Source organism: Myotis davidii, unplaced genomic scaffold (assembly GCF_000327345.1).
Source record: "Myotis davidii unplaced genomic scaffold, ASM32734v1 scaffold1, whole genome shotgun sequence".
In the NCBI taxonomy this organism is placed as follows: Eukaryota; Metazoa; Chordata; class Mammalia; order Chiroptera; family Vespertilionidae; genus Myotis; species Myotis davidii.
Genome location: NW_006294681.1, coordinates 10,651,147 through 10,666,048, shown reverse-complemented (window position 1 = coordinate 10,666,048; position 14,902 = coordinate 10,651,147). Strand labels below are relative to the sequence as shown.

The 14,902-nt window shown below is 43.7% G+C and overlaps 1 protein-coding gene across 1 annotated transcript in view; it reads right to left on the bottom strand.

The window, feature by feature from the left end:
* The window catches only part of EXT1 (exostosin glycosyltransferase 1), a 283,532-nt gene that overhangs the window by 262,724 nt on the left and 5,906 nt on the right, over positions 1 to 14,902 (bottom strand). The gene's annotated exons all lie outside the window — the stretch shown is intronic.

Here is a 14,902-nt window from a genome sequence, read left to right as displayed (position 1 = left end):
AGGGGTCGCACCCCAACTTCCATTCTTTGCAATTCTGACTCTCAGAGTAGTCCTGATTCAGTCTAGTAGTCTTTTTTGGTTAGTGGACTTTGGTGTTTTAGCTAAATGGAAAAAATAAACATTTATTTTACATTAAAAAATCAATTAAAATCCTGTCTTTTTTAGCTTGAAGATTTTTAAACAGGGATGGGCAACTGAGAATATCAAGCACGTAAAGTAGTTACGCACACACACACACTCACAAAACAAAACAAAACACTTTGCTAAAATAATAATAATAATTTAAGGCACTTATTCTCAGACCAAGAATCAGGGGTGAGTATACAGACTAACTGTGATTGGAATCAAATGCCACATTTTACACTCAGTTATAATCTAACCAAATGATTGTTTTCACAAGCTTGTAATTGCTAAAATGAGGAAAAGATATTTATGTACTGACATGGAGTAAAACTTGGTATATAATCAAGTGATTAAAAAAGGAAATTTTAAAAGGGGATCTCTCTCTATCTCTCTATATACATAGAGAGATCAATCCCCTTTTAATATATATGTATACATATATGTGTGTGTGTGTGTGTGTGTATCCTATTTTCAAGAAAATAAATGATATGTGCCCCCCCCCCCAAAAGAAATGTACATTGAACTGTTAAAGATGGTAAAAGGGAGACGCATTAGACATAACTTTCACTTCCTGTAATGTTTGAACTTTGAACAAGGCTCAATCAAGTGTTAACTTCTGCAACCTGCAATCTGGATTTTTTTTTTAAATAACTTTTTTTCTTTCAAAACATTCACCAGATTGTGGTTTATGCTGTAACCCTTGGCGGTGGCTCTATCTTAACAGTCGCATGTAAAATCGAGCTTCTGAGATGAGAATCCTTATGAGCTCGAGCATCTTGACTTGAGTGGCAGTTGGAGGGCCTGATGTGGGATAAGGGAGAGTCAGGAGACAGGAAGAGGTGAGTGTGTGTGAGTGCATGTGGGTACACACGCGTGCGCACCCACCAAGCACAAGCCTTCACAGGAGGAAGGGAGGGTTGCTGAAAAAAGTAAAGAAAAGGAAGAAGCAGCCCTAACTGGTTTGGCTCAGTGGATAGAGCATCGGCCTGTGGACTGAAGGGTCCCGGGTTCAAATCCGGCCAAGGGCATGTACCTTGGCTGTGGGCACATCCCCAGTGTGGGGTGTGCAGGAGGCAGCTGATTGATGTTTCTCTCTCATCGATGTTTCTAACTCTCTATTCCTCTCCCTTCCTCTCTGTAAAAAAACACAATAAAATATATTTAAAAGGAAGAAAGAAAAGGAAGAAGCAGAGAGTAGGATGGGGTGACTCAGGTTGGAGGGAGGCCTTTCAGGGGAGCCATAAAGAAGTTTCCCTTATGGTCCCTTGATAACCGCTAGCGAGTCCCTAGGAAAAAGGTGCATAAAACCCATCCTTGGCAGTGGGAGGGGGAGGTGCCAGGTGCTGCTGTGCAGAGAAGCAAGTGCCAACCAAAGGCCTACAAAACAACAACAACAAGTGGCCTAGGATGATCTGTGAAAGCTGACATCAGTCTATGGGAATCCATGTCCCTAGTGGATGAGGCCACAGAATTGCATCCCCTGTGCATGGGATTAGAGTCCAGGAAAGCTGACTGCTCCCCAGGCGGTTGGCTGAGCATGGTATGCTGGTGCCCCATTCCTCAGCAGACAGTAGGGACTGAGGTTCTGGTCCCACGGGCACAGGAGGTCCCTCCTCACAGCGGGCAGTTGAAGAGGCACAGGAATGAGCAGAGGGTTCTTCTATGGTGGAGAAGCCTGGACAGCCCCACCAGCATGCATTCTCCTCAGTGGCGTCACTCATTCAGCCTGCGCCCCAGAAGGGAGCCAGATTTGAAGCAATAGAAACTCTATGTGGCCAGGAACGGAGGCCCATCTGAGACAACGCAATGCAGTCCAAGCTCCATAAAGCAGGCTTCTAGGGATATTACAGAATTATGACTGAGAACCTACCAGTAGCTAAAGTGACAGCCAAAGGTGCAAAAGTTATTTCAAAGCTACAAGGCTTACTTTTACTCCTGCTATGCTCAACCTCAAGGTGTCCTGGGAGTGGGGGAGGTGTTTCTTCTAAACTTTATTTTTCATTGTCTGATTTTTCTATTCAACATGCCCTTTGGACTGTTTACTCCAAACAAAATTAAAGAATTCTAATAATTCAATTCCAAAAGTCTTTCTTTCTGTGCTAACAGGCCACTATGACCAAAGACACTCATTTCAAAAGTATTTCTTAAGAATCTACTACTAGTATACGCTACTGTGCTAATGCCTGAGAAGCCAATTAGAAGCAAATACACAAATCCTGAAATAAGACTTATTGATTTGTGTCCAAGTAGCACATAATGTGTAAAACATCCAAATAACTTTGTGTTTAAAATATATTTGGAGGCCAATGGTAGAGAGAAAGAACCTACCAGGTGCATTTTTCCACAGGAAAGGAGGTGCTGTGTACTTTGCTCCCAATATTTTTGTTGGGCTCCCTTGATCTATATTTGAGAAAGACCACACATAAAGGAAACTAAAAAAGAGATGCAAAATTCAAGAATATGCCTCCATCTGTTTTGATTCTAGAATTTCTAGATTAAATAAAAAATGGGCTAATCAGCTATAGCAGTGGTTCTCAACCTTCTGGCCCTTTAAATACAGTTCCTCATGTTATGACCCAACCATAAAATTATTTTCGTTGCTACGTCATAACTGTAATGTTATTACTGTTATGAATCATAATGTAAATATCTGATATGCAGGATGGTCTTAGGCGACCCCTGTGAAAGGGTCGTTTGACTGCCAAAGGGGTCGCGACCCACAGGTTGAGAACTGCTGAGCTATAGTAACATTTAACCAAGCACCTATCAAGCACACTACGGAGGTGGGGGTAGGGTGGTGAACTCTGGCATCCAGAGAATGAACCAGCTTCATCCCGGAAGGTATATAAACCTAAAGAGATAAAAACTAAATAATTACAGTGCAAAGTAGAAAGATCTAAGGTTAAAACTGCCCCCAGTCTAAATTCCAGGATTTCCCCAGGCCCTGACTGACAGGCCATAAGGAGGACCCTCACAGCCTACATGCCCAGGCCCCTAAAATCAGACAGGGTGAGACCGTCAAGGGGGAGAAAAACTTCTGAGTCCTCCTCCTGCAGGTGTTGGACGTGCACCCTGAGATTGCCATCTCGCCGGCACAGTGTGGACAGAGAAATGTTTAATCAAGGCTCCGGCTGATGAGGCTGGTGATAACCAAGGAATGTGCTGGGCTGAAGGGCAGCCGAAAGGCCTGCTGATTTATGCTCCTCTTTCTGAAAAATCACTAGACCATTTTCATACCCCCAAGGGGACCTCCAATGACAGGCTTCAAATGACAGGTCTTACACCATGTCCTGAAGAGTAGCAAACTAAGACAGCTCCCAGCCACCACCGGGGCTGGGAATTCCAAAAGAGTATATTTTAGACTTTCAGGAACATGTCCAAAAATTCCAATTAATTCACCTCATCTAATTAAATGAGTTAATTGGAAATACAATACGCTATTTTTATCTCATTGCTACGTGAAAGTACAAGTCAACTTCCTGGAAGAAAGGGCTATTTTTATTTTGAGAAGAGAGAAGGGGACACTTCGGGACAAGGTACCAAAATGAAAAAAAAAAAAAAAAGTAGTACTTTTAAAAATAGCATCTTAAATCTTGGTAGAAAATAATATCCAAAACTAACCCACTAATGTTCCCAGAAAAACATATTTGGACTTTTGACTATGTAACTCCACATGCAAATACAGGCATATAGTCACTATTGTGCATACAATATACACCTCTTTCTTGTCTGGAGCCAAGGATTATCAAAGTTGAAACGAAGGCAGGAAAGCTTCAGTTTATTACACTTAGTGAAACATTCACTAGATGCCCTTTTTCCAGAGCTGCTGTTAGATGAACCTGTGATTTACGACAAGGATGTGAACCTGCGTTAACATGCCTTCGTGTGTGTGACTATGATGGTGTTCCAACGGATATGCGACCTGTGGCATATCCGAAGCACAGCAAGGCCTGCTACTGTGTGGCATCCAGGAGGAGTCAGATCGTATCTGGATTTGGTGGCAGAAATGGCATTATAGAAAAGCTCCTGACAATGCGTATGTTTGTAACCGCCACAGTGACTCCTGAGAGAAAGAATGAGAGTGTAAGTCAGAACGTGTCTGAACCCTCCCAGATCTTCAAAACACAGGCGACACTGTCCTCCCCGTTCCTGTCGTAAGGTTAGCGTCAAGGATGGGCACACACAGCTGAAACTTAACGAGCAGAAACGGTACAGGGGTCTGTTCCCGCTGCCATGGAGAAGGCCATCCTAAAGGAAGAGTCATCAGTTGTTAACAGCCATGGAAACTGTTGAAAGTAGAGAGTTATTCACTATTATTGCTTCCGGATTTGCCAAGTGCCCGATTCAGTTTGGCTACTTGAATTGCTGGAGAAGAAAAAAATAGTTTTATCTTCCTATGGGTGCAGGTTTATCTCAGGAGGTCATTTCAGGGGGTCCCACCGGCACATCTGCCAACTTTTTTTAGTACATTTTCAAGAGGCAGGAACAAGAGGATCCAAGCTTCACAGAACAGGTAGGAAACACAATATTTCTGTAAAAGGAGAAAGAATTCTTTTTTTTTTTTAAAGACAAAGAGTCATATTAATGATGTGGACCCTTGGTTGAACAATGTATGGAAAAGGAAAAACTATTTCATTTTGGCAGCAGTTACAACAGGTGGTTGGAATTCTGGGCACTTGCCAAACCACCTTGAACTTCTATATGACTGGCAAGCTACTATATCATATTGCACATTACAATTATAATGAGCTGTAAACAGACATGTCAGATGAAAGAAATGAAATGAAAACAATGATAAACACATACAAGGGGTAAGTCTGAAATTATATGAGTCTAACATGATATAATGGGACAGATTAATGACAGTAACAATGGTTATTTATTGAGCGCTTACTATGTGCCAAGCACTGTTCTAAGCACATTACATGTAACATTACTCATTTTATCCTCACAATAACAACCCTATGAAGTAGGAATTGTTATTATCCCCATTTAACAAGTGAAGAAATGAAAGCAGAGAAGTTGCCCATGTGCAAAATTCCATGCGATACATGGCTGAAAGTCAGGAGATGTGTGTTCTATCTCCCGTGCTATCACATGGGCTACAGGACTTTGGGAAGGTTGCCCAACTTCCCTGGATCTCTATTTCCTTATCTATATAATGCAAGATAACTTATATGATCTTATTACTTTTCTCTCCAGACAAGACTATCTGACACCATGACAGCAAGAATATCATGCTCCTTTCCTCGGGCAAGCATACAACAGACATACAGACATACGCTGCATGTGCACACCTGATAGTCCCAGTCAGAGATGAGCTAGCTCATTGGTCTCTGCACATAACTGAACATAATTAAAGCAAAATCAGATGAGGAAAACTGAGTTCTAAAGAGGCTCAAACAGTCACCAATACACCCTACAATACCTACTTCATACTTTAAATTTAAGGCCGCTTATCTTGCAGGTTATCTTTATAGAAACTTGAGTTTTATTTTGACAGCATTATTTACAATAGCCAAGACATGGAAACAACCTAAGTATTCACCCGTGAATGAATGGATGAAGAAAATTATATATATGAGTGTGTACCCATCCTTGATGCTAAACTTATTATACACACACACACACACACACACACACACACAGGAATATTATTCAGCCTTAACAAAGAAGGGAATCCTATTATTTGCGATACTACAGATGAACCTTGTGGGAATTATGCTAAATGAAATAAGTCAGAGAAAGACAAATACTGTATGAGCTCCCATATGTGGAATCTCAAAAAAATGAAATCATAGATATAAAAAACAGATTGGTGATTGCCAGAAGCAGGGGAGAGAAGGATGGACAAAATAGGTGAGAGAAGTCAAAAAGCACAACCTTCCAGTTACAATAAGTCCTCAGATATAACGTGCAGCATTACAGTCATGCACTGCATAACAAGTTTGCAATCAACGCCAGACCACATACATGACAGTGGTCCAATAGGATTATAATGGAGCTGAAAAATTCCTGTTCTCAACCTTCCTAATACCTCAGCCTTTAATACAGTTCCTCATGTTGTGGTGACCCCCAATTTCATTGTTACAAATTGAGCATAATTAAAGCATAGTGATTAATCACAAAAACAATATGTAATTATGTATCTGTTTTCCGATGGTCTTAGGGGACCCCCAAAGGAGTCGCGACCCACAGGTTGAAAACCGCTGCTATAGAGGCTTATAGCCTGGGAGCAGGAGGCTCTACCATGCAGCTGAGGTGTCCAGCAGGCTGCAGCATCTAGGTTTGTGCAAGTGCACCCTATGAGGTTTGCACAATGATGAAATCACCTGATGACACATTTCTCAGAGCGATTCCAGTCATTAAGTCACGCATGACTATACAAATAACAATGCTATATATTTTAAAGCTGCTAAGAGAGCAGATCTTTAAAATTCTCATCACAAGAAAAAAAAATTGTAACTATGTAAGGTAATGTATGTTAACTGAATTTAGTGTGATAATCATTTTTGCAGTATCTACAAATGCTAAATCATTACGTTGTACACCTAAAACTAATACAATGTTATATATTAACTACATCAATAAAAAAGGATTTATTTCGATTATTAATCTTTTTGGCCCTCTTTTATCCTACTTGGGTTACTCAGACATGGCTAAGTCTAAAATAAGTACAGGAAAAATACTACTCTGTCGTTTCACTGTACTAAACATTCAGGTACTTAAATTTTATCTTAACATAAAATACTGTTCATTTTTTTAAAAAAAAACACATATAATATAACTCTACAATCTAAATACAGAAAATATCATACATTTCCTCTCTCTGAATCAATAAAAGACTGCCTGCCCTACATTTACAGGTTTGCAACAGTACACTTGCCTACTTACAAATGCAGTTATCATAAAAGGTGCTGCTTAGAGCTGGCTTTTTTAATGCAGTGGGAATTTTAAAGGAGCATATAAGAAATGGTGTTTTCAAGAAAAATTTATTCTCTGCCTCTCAGTGAAGCAAAAGCATTTCAGTATTAGATCCCCTCTGATTAGATTTTCTGATTGGTTCAGATACACAGAACTAGAAATCATTTGGGAAAATGACCTTACCAAGCTTTGTAAAAACATAAAACATAATTCATACTTAATCAAGTGTCATATGATTGCCACCATCTCCGAATCCATTTTGAAGGCCCACTAAGAAGCCAGCTAATTGTGATGCAGGGCGGCCTCCATTTTATCGACACACCTTCAGTACTTTCATGCAGTAACCCAGACACTTCCACAAGCTAACAAACAAGGCAAGAGATTTTTAAACACAGGAAATGGAAGCCAGTGGGAGAAACAATCGTACACCTTCCCTCTGCTTTTTCTTCCCCTTTGCTTTTTAATTAAATGGTAAATCTCAATATGAATTCATTAGAAGCCTGACAGCTCAATTAAGCACGATGTTACTATATACTCTAGGGCAATGTTTCAATATCAGTTAACAGAGTTTAGATGTAACCTGAGCAAAAAAAAAAAAAAAATGTAAGCCAAAAGTTATATTCAACAGACCATTTGGGAGAAAATCTGCAATTAAGGAGGGACAAAAAGTCCCAATATCTACAGACTGTTAAAATTAAATGATAAAAAACACATAATGGTTTCTAAATTCTTTAGATTTGTATTATGCAGTAAACCCCCTCAGTTCATCTTAATTTGACATCACTGATACTCAGACCCAAAACAACAATAAAAAACGAAAAAGAAAGAAACTACCTTGGGGGAGGGAAGGGTTAGTTTACTGAAAGAAACATCCCATTTGAAGACAAATAAAGAAACTCTCAATGAACTTGCTGGACACAGGGAGGCCTGTACCATAAGCCACAGTGACATCTTCAGAAATCAGCCTTGGATACACTGCCCACAGTGGTAATATTTTCACTGGTTAAACCAATATAATTTGTTTCATTTATCCAACAAAACCTGGGTGGCCTCCCATGGTGCTGGGCTGTGAAGATACAACAGTGAGTTTTTAATGTCACTTTCACAAGGAGGCTTCCTTCCCTCCATAGTTAAACTGCAAAACCCTCACCCCCACTCTCATGCAACCAAATCAGCTGGTAAACTCTCCAAACACCTTGAATGTCCTCCCTAGAGTCTGACGGGTCAGGAGTAGTGGCCCAGCTGCATTCCAGCGGTTCCCTAGGCTGAGATTCAGGGCCACATCCTCTTTCCATTAGCCACTTTTCTTCACAGCGTCTAGCACCTTCGTCTAGCACCTTCGAATAGGAGCCATAATTGGCATGGCATTAGCTCCAGCCAACAGACAGTGAGCATCCTGGGGGCAGGGACCGCTGTCTGTTTTGCTCCTGTTGAACCCCTAGTACTCACATACAGTAGGTGCTCAATAAGCATTTGTTGAGTAAATTAATGAAAAACGAACACGAATCCTCCTCTCGGGGCCTTATGCAATCCACTGAGGAGAGAGAATAGCAGGTAGTTAAATGAGTATAAAGCCACAGCTGTGGCAAATATTAAATGTTCGGTAAGAGCACGTACAAGGAGCATTTGACAGCATCTGAGGCCTTGGAAGTGGCTCTGGGAGAAGTAACATGGAGGTGGGGGCAGCTTTCCAAGAAAGAGAGAAGGGAGGGCAGGGGGGAGGGGACAGAAAAGGGGAGGAATCTGGCTCAGCCACAGGCTGGGATGGAGAGGCAGGCAGAAATACACACCCCACCTTGATATCATGGGAATGGACTATGAGACGCCTCCCAGGAAGTTCAAGTAGGAAGGCGGCACATCGTATTTTTTATCAGCAGTGCTGTGCATGATTTCCACCACCCTGTCAGGGTGCTGGAACGTTTGTAGGAGGCATGCAATCCACTCTAAGCCTCCACACAGCAGCTCTCATCCTGGGCACCCCGGGAATGTGCAGAAAGCAGGGTACTGACATGTGCCCCAACATACCTGCCAGGGCCACCTCTAAGCAACCTCCCTTGACCAGTCTCCAAACTCCAGCCGGGCCTACGGCCATTTTCTTTACCTGGAAGCCACAGCCCAAGTCATTCTGGGCACCAGTCAATCAAGAATAGCTACCCACACAAGACCACACCACAAGACCAGGAAGCTTTTTATTTCCCATAACAAGTGCTAATGTGGGCCATAAAACTCCAGACATCCGAGTTAGGGACATACACCAGGACTCCAAGGCTAACTCATAGGAGACCCCATGCATGTACCTGGAGCCTTTGGAGAACTTGCTAAGCTTGGCAGATGCATTTTCAAATAGAGAACTTATTCTTAGGAGCACCAAAATGCTTTTATTTTATCTTTTAAATATATTTTTTGTTATTAATTTCAGAGAGGAAGGGAGAGGGAGAGAGAGATAGAAACATCGATGATAAGAGAGAATCATTGATTGGCTGCCTCCTTCCTGCACACCCCCCCCCACTGAGGATCGAGCCTGATAACAGAGCATGTACCCTGACCAGGAATCGAATTGTGACCTCCTGGTTCATAGGTCGCTGCTCAACCCAATACTTTTATTTTAACTGTGGAGATAAGAAGAGTTACAGAATGCGATACTTGTTTCTCTGCTTTCTTACACAAAGGACAGCGTACACATGTGATGACTCCAGGTCAACACTGACTGTGGGGTAGTTCATCAAATATTTACAGAAGCTCGGGCTGGTGACAGGCACGGTGCGCGGGGTGGGATTTACAGGCACACTCCTGCGGAGTCCAGAGGACACAGTCTCGGGCACCAGGCCAGCTGTTCTTAAACTGCAGCGCTTCTTTACTTCTGGCCGTCACATTTATAATTTCCTGGCCTGCTTCCTCACGTTCGGGTTGCCAGCTGTCCCTTCTTCGTAGATCTGTCTACAAGAATCCCTCTCTCCTTAAATTTACTGCTTCTCTCATCTACTGTGGGCTGCGAAACCAGATTACCAAACTGGTTAGAACTGTCTCGCTAAAGTAAGATTAAATAAATTCTAGGTGAGAAACCCAAGCGATGCTCCATAAATCAATCACAGTATTGTGTGTGAGCATGTGGCCTTTATGACATCAGCGCCAGCGGTGCAGAAGCCGTGGTTAAGAATGCAGGTGTGGGAGTCAGGTGGCCGCGGTTCCTCGCCCAGGCAAGTCACTCTGCCTCCGTTCTGCATCTAAAAATGAGTATCTTTCTGCTGGGTGGACATAAAGATTAAAGAAGATACTGCCCGGGGCACCACACACAGTGCACACTCAAGAAATATTAGTTGCTATTGCTATTATCAGCATCATCAAACTGGGCTCAAATATGTCAGTGCCAACAGGATATGGCTTCAACAGTGCTCGCCACAGCCAACTTCCCCTAACCACAGTCCCCTGTTCCAGGAAGCAACTTCAGGCTCTTCTTTGCAAAAGGATGGTCACCAATTCAATCAAAAATAGCAAGGTGAGCCCTAGCTGGTTTGGCTCAGTGGATAGAGCATCGGCCTGCAGACTGAAGGGTCCCAGGTTTGATTCCAGTCATGGGCGTGTGCCCAGGTTGTGGGCTCAATCCTTGGTGGGGGCCATGCAGGAGGCAGCCCATCAATGATTCTCATCAGTTGGGTGTGTGTGTGTGTGTGTGTGTGTGTGTGTGTGTGTGTGTGTGTGTCTCCTTTCCTCTCTGAAATCAATAAAAAAAAATTTTTTTTTTTTAATAGCAAGGTGATAGGATGCTCTTTTAACTGGGGAGGTCACACCTGACCTGGAAGGAATGGCTCGCCCAGATGGAGTAATGGTCACCAGCCAAGCAATCAGACTGGTTTCCTCCAGGGCCTGGAGGAGACAGCTCGGGAAAGACTGGCCAGGAGCCGGAAGACATGCGTAGAAACAGAGGTGCCAGGCAAGGAGATGGGAAGGCCCAGAGTGGGAAGAGAGTCCCAGGTATTGTGCTGGGTCCTGAGAACTGAGTGCAACAGTTCCAGGTCAGTTTCTGGGCATGTCCCCTCATACGAAATCTTGTGACTTACGGTGGCCTGAGGTATTGACTGCTCTGTGCCACTCTGAGAGGCCACTGAGGAGTTGAGCTCCATTTAGAACAGGTATCCCCCACCCAATGCCACCCTCAACTGGTGAAGCGGTAAAGGTCAACTGTAGAAAGGATCACCTGCATTTTTAAAGCTGTCAGCCAAGGAAGCTGGAGGATAGGGAGTAAGTTAGTACCTAGAGACCACTCTCACCTGCTCCCACCCCTGCCATGCCACCTGCAAGCCCCAGCATGAAGGCCCCACACGGGTCTTTCCCACACAAACCATGGCTGGGCCTCCAAGGTGCCCACCACAATTTCCTGGGGATTAAGTATCAAGGGGAAGAGGAGCAGAGTTATTTCTGTGGCTCAGTTAAGAACAACCAGGTTATGAAACTAAGCAAACCTCTGTGGTCGATCAGAAAATGACAGGAAGGTGATTTTTAATAATAACAACACCCTGTAAATGCCCAGCATTTACGAGGTACATTCACACACTTAACCTCATTATAATCTCTCAACGACCCAGTGAGGGGTTATGATCCCCAAGATGTGCAAACTGGGGCTGGGAGGTGAAGCGCCTTGTCCAGGAACCTGTGTGCGTCAGTCACTTCCCGGGTGCAGGGTCGCACACAGGCCCTTCCTAAAGGGCTTCCCAGGAGATGACAGTGTCCACAAAAGGAGGAAGGGTGACCCACGAATTTCATTGCTGCTCGAAGTAATTAAGATGCCAAAAAGTCCTGCACATAACTAAGCAAACACTGTGGGTTCACTTTTTCTACCTCAGTTTACAAAGCACTTGCAATAATGTCTCATGTGCACTTGGAATCCCAGACCTTCCTTACCTGGATGCCCAGAGGTAACGCCAGGCCCCAATTCACCTCCAAGGGACCATGGAGGCAACAATCAGAGAGAAAACAGAAACAGGGCCTTGATTAACTGGCGCGGTGAGCCAGAAGAACGGCGTCTGCCCAGGGGAAGCCTGCAGCTTCTGACATGGATGTGCCGGGAAGGCTGGGGAAGGCTGGATTCTGCCCGGAGAAGGCAGGCTGAGGACCCAGCTCAGTAAGAAAGCAGGGAGGTTTTGGCTCCAGCAAAAACAAAACTTCAAAGGGAACAGAAGTAGTGGGAGCTTCAAAGACCCCCTGCAGGACCAATTAGCACCTGCAAATGTTGATCTAAGCAGCCATTTAAGGATGGCGACTTCAGAAATGGGTGCTGAGCCTCATCACCTCAAAAACTCCTTTTCCTCCAAAAACATTGGGTTGGGGTGCTGGGAAGGACCCTCTGTGTTGTTTTCTAGGACAGACCATAGTCCAAAACAAAACAAATGATCAATACAGTGAAATGCATCACTTTTTTTTTATTTAAAATAAACCATAAAAAAAAAAAGGATAAGGGAACAAGTTAAATCTCTAAGAAAATGTAAATGATTAAATAAACTATACTGTAGGGCTATGAGTTAGAGGGAAAAATCATGTAACCATTAAAAATCCCATTTTTAAATACGACGTACCTATTTAGTAGATGCGGAAAATGCTCTTGGAAAATGTGAAGAAAAAACAACATGCAAACATACGTTTAAAGTCTGACTTCAAGTTTATCAAACCAACAGACAATAAGGGCAAGAAAGGAGCCGGGTCTGGAGTTTGTTTTGTTCACCGCAGTGTTGGTTCCAACACCGGTGTGTCTGGCACCAACAAGGCACTTAAGGAAAATGTGTTGAATTCATTATTTACTTACTTTTAATTAAGTAATAATTAACATATCGATACAAGGTGCTTGGCTATGCAAAGAGAGAAGGATCTAATCGCAGAGCTGTCTGTATGTGTGTCACAACAGGCCGACCACATGAGGTTTAATAAGTGGAGGGCTCTTATTTTCCCAATTTTCCACCAAGGCTGTGTAAAACGTTTACCATTTCGTAAGCGCCGGTTTTTGTTAGGGAGCCATAGGAGCTGGGAGGGTTCCCGAAACCTGGCCCGTTGTGTCGGAAACGGAATCTTCCAGTGGCCCCACCACTTCTGTTGGGTGACACTGTCCACCTGGAAAACAGGGGCTCCTGTCGCCCTCGTACCACTGACAGCCACGGAGAGAGGCCCTGCAAGGTGCTATCAGCGAGGGCAGCGTCACACGCAGGTCACTTCCTCACGCTTCTCTGAGGAGCTCCAGGAAACAATGAAAAGCAAACAAAGTGGTAAACAATTCAAGAGGTTCAAACAACTGAGTGAAACAGTTCAAGAAGGTCCATGCTGTTAGGTCGGCGCTGGGTGCCATCTTCATCACATCTCTAAGCCAGTTTTCCCCCCTCTGGAAACATGTTTACAAAGAAAAGCAATGGAAAAAGACTTGACACACAAACACCTGAATCCCACGGAACTCACTAATAGCATGTAAGCAGGTAGAAACCTTGTTTGATTCTTTACGGCGGTAGCATTTTGTAGAGGGAAGAGAATGATCTTCGGAATCCAAGACCCTGGGGAGAGCACTGCCATTTACACACTAGATGGGCCTCTGGGCTCCTTACTTCATCCTCTCGGGGCTGCATTCTAATCTGTAAAATGGGGATTTAACCCACTTCATACTGTTGTTGAAAGACTTAAATAAGGTAATAAAGGTCAATCAAATCATAGGCACTGGACTGGGGGGTAGGGAGGGAGTTCCTGTTTATTAAAGGAACCTGCTCACAAGTGGAGGAAGAACTTTTACGTAAAAACACTTTGTCATTAAGCTCTTGGAAACATAAGCTCCTGTGTTCACCTCTGAATGTGGAACATGTTCATTAGACAGCAGAATCCAATGACCACTTAGCCTGACCTGGTCCATTCTTTTTTTTTTTTTAATATGTTTTTTATTGATTTTTTAGAGGGAGGGAGAAACAGCAATTCACGGTCTGCCTCCCACATGTACTGCAACTAGGGATTGAAACCTGGGCATATGCCCCAACTAGAAATCAACTCCAAGACCTTTCAGTACACGATGACCCTGAGCCAACTAAGCCACACCAGCCAGGGTGACCGGTCCATTCTTAAAAAGGTGAACATTATGAGGTCACAGCAGGTCTGTGAAAAGTGGAGAACTGGGAGCCAGAAAACGTGGGCCACTTACAGGCTAGGCAGCTTTAGCCAAAGCACTTCACCATCCGTCTCAGTCTACACACCTGTAAAATGGCCAGGCACCTTGCAAGAGCTTGTGAGCACAGCCGCCAGGCCCATTGAACCCAGCCCCTGCGTGACATTAGGGTTCTCCATGTCATTGCTGGCAAGTGTTTCCAGCACTGTGTTCTGGGGAGGCACATCTGCAGACCTTCTGACACAGAGAACAATCACCACTCGAGGATGTGACTGCTCCCCTTTTGCCAAGTCTGTCCCATCCAAAGCCGCTGTCACCATCAAAGCGGCCACAGGTGGCCTCCTTCCCAGAGGCAAGGCCTGCCCAAGTCTTAGTCGCAAGCCATTCTCTACATAACAAAATCCTGCAGGCTCCTAGCTGAAGTCACAGATTCCGCTCTGAACCTTCACTTGTTGAAGGAAAGTCAATCAAGATGCAAGCGTCCCTAGAAGTAGCCCCCAGCACCCCGACCTTTATTCGCAGATTCCCTGTGTATCGAGGGGGTGGGGATGCGGGGGAGGCAGGCGCTAATATTTTACATTTAAAACCTGAGAAATACAATCTCCACCTTTCATTTTGGAGGAGGAAAACGATCACCTAAGGTTCACTGCTGGCCCCTGAACTTGCTCAGGTGTCTGCTAATACAGTCTGGGATAATGAGGAATAAGCAAATGACCATTTAAAATTACT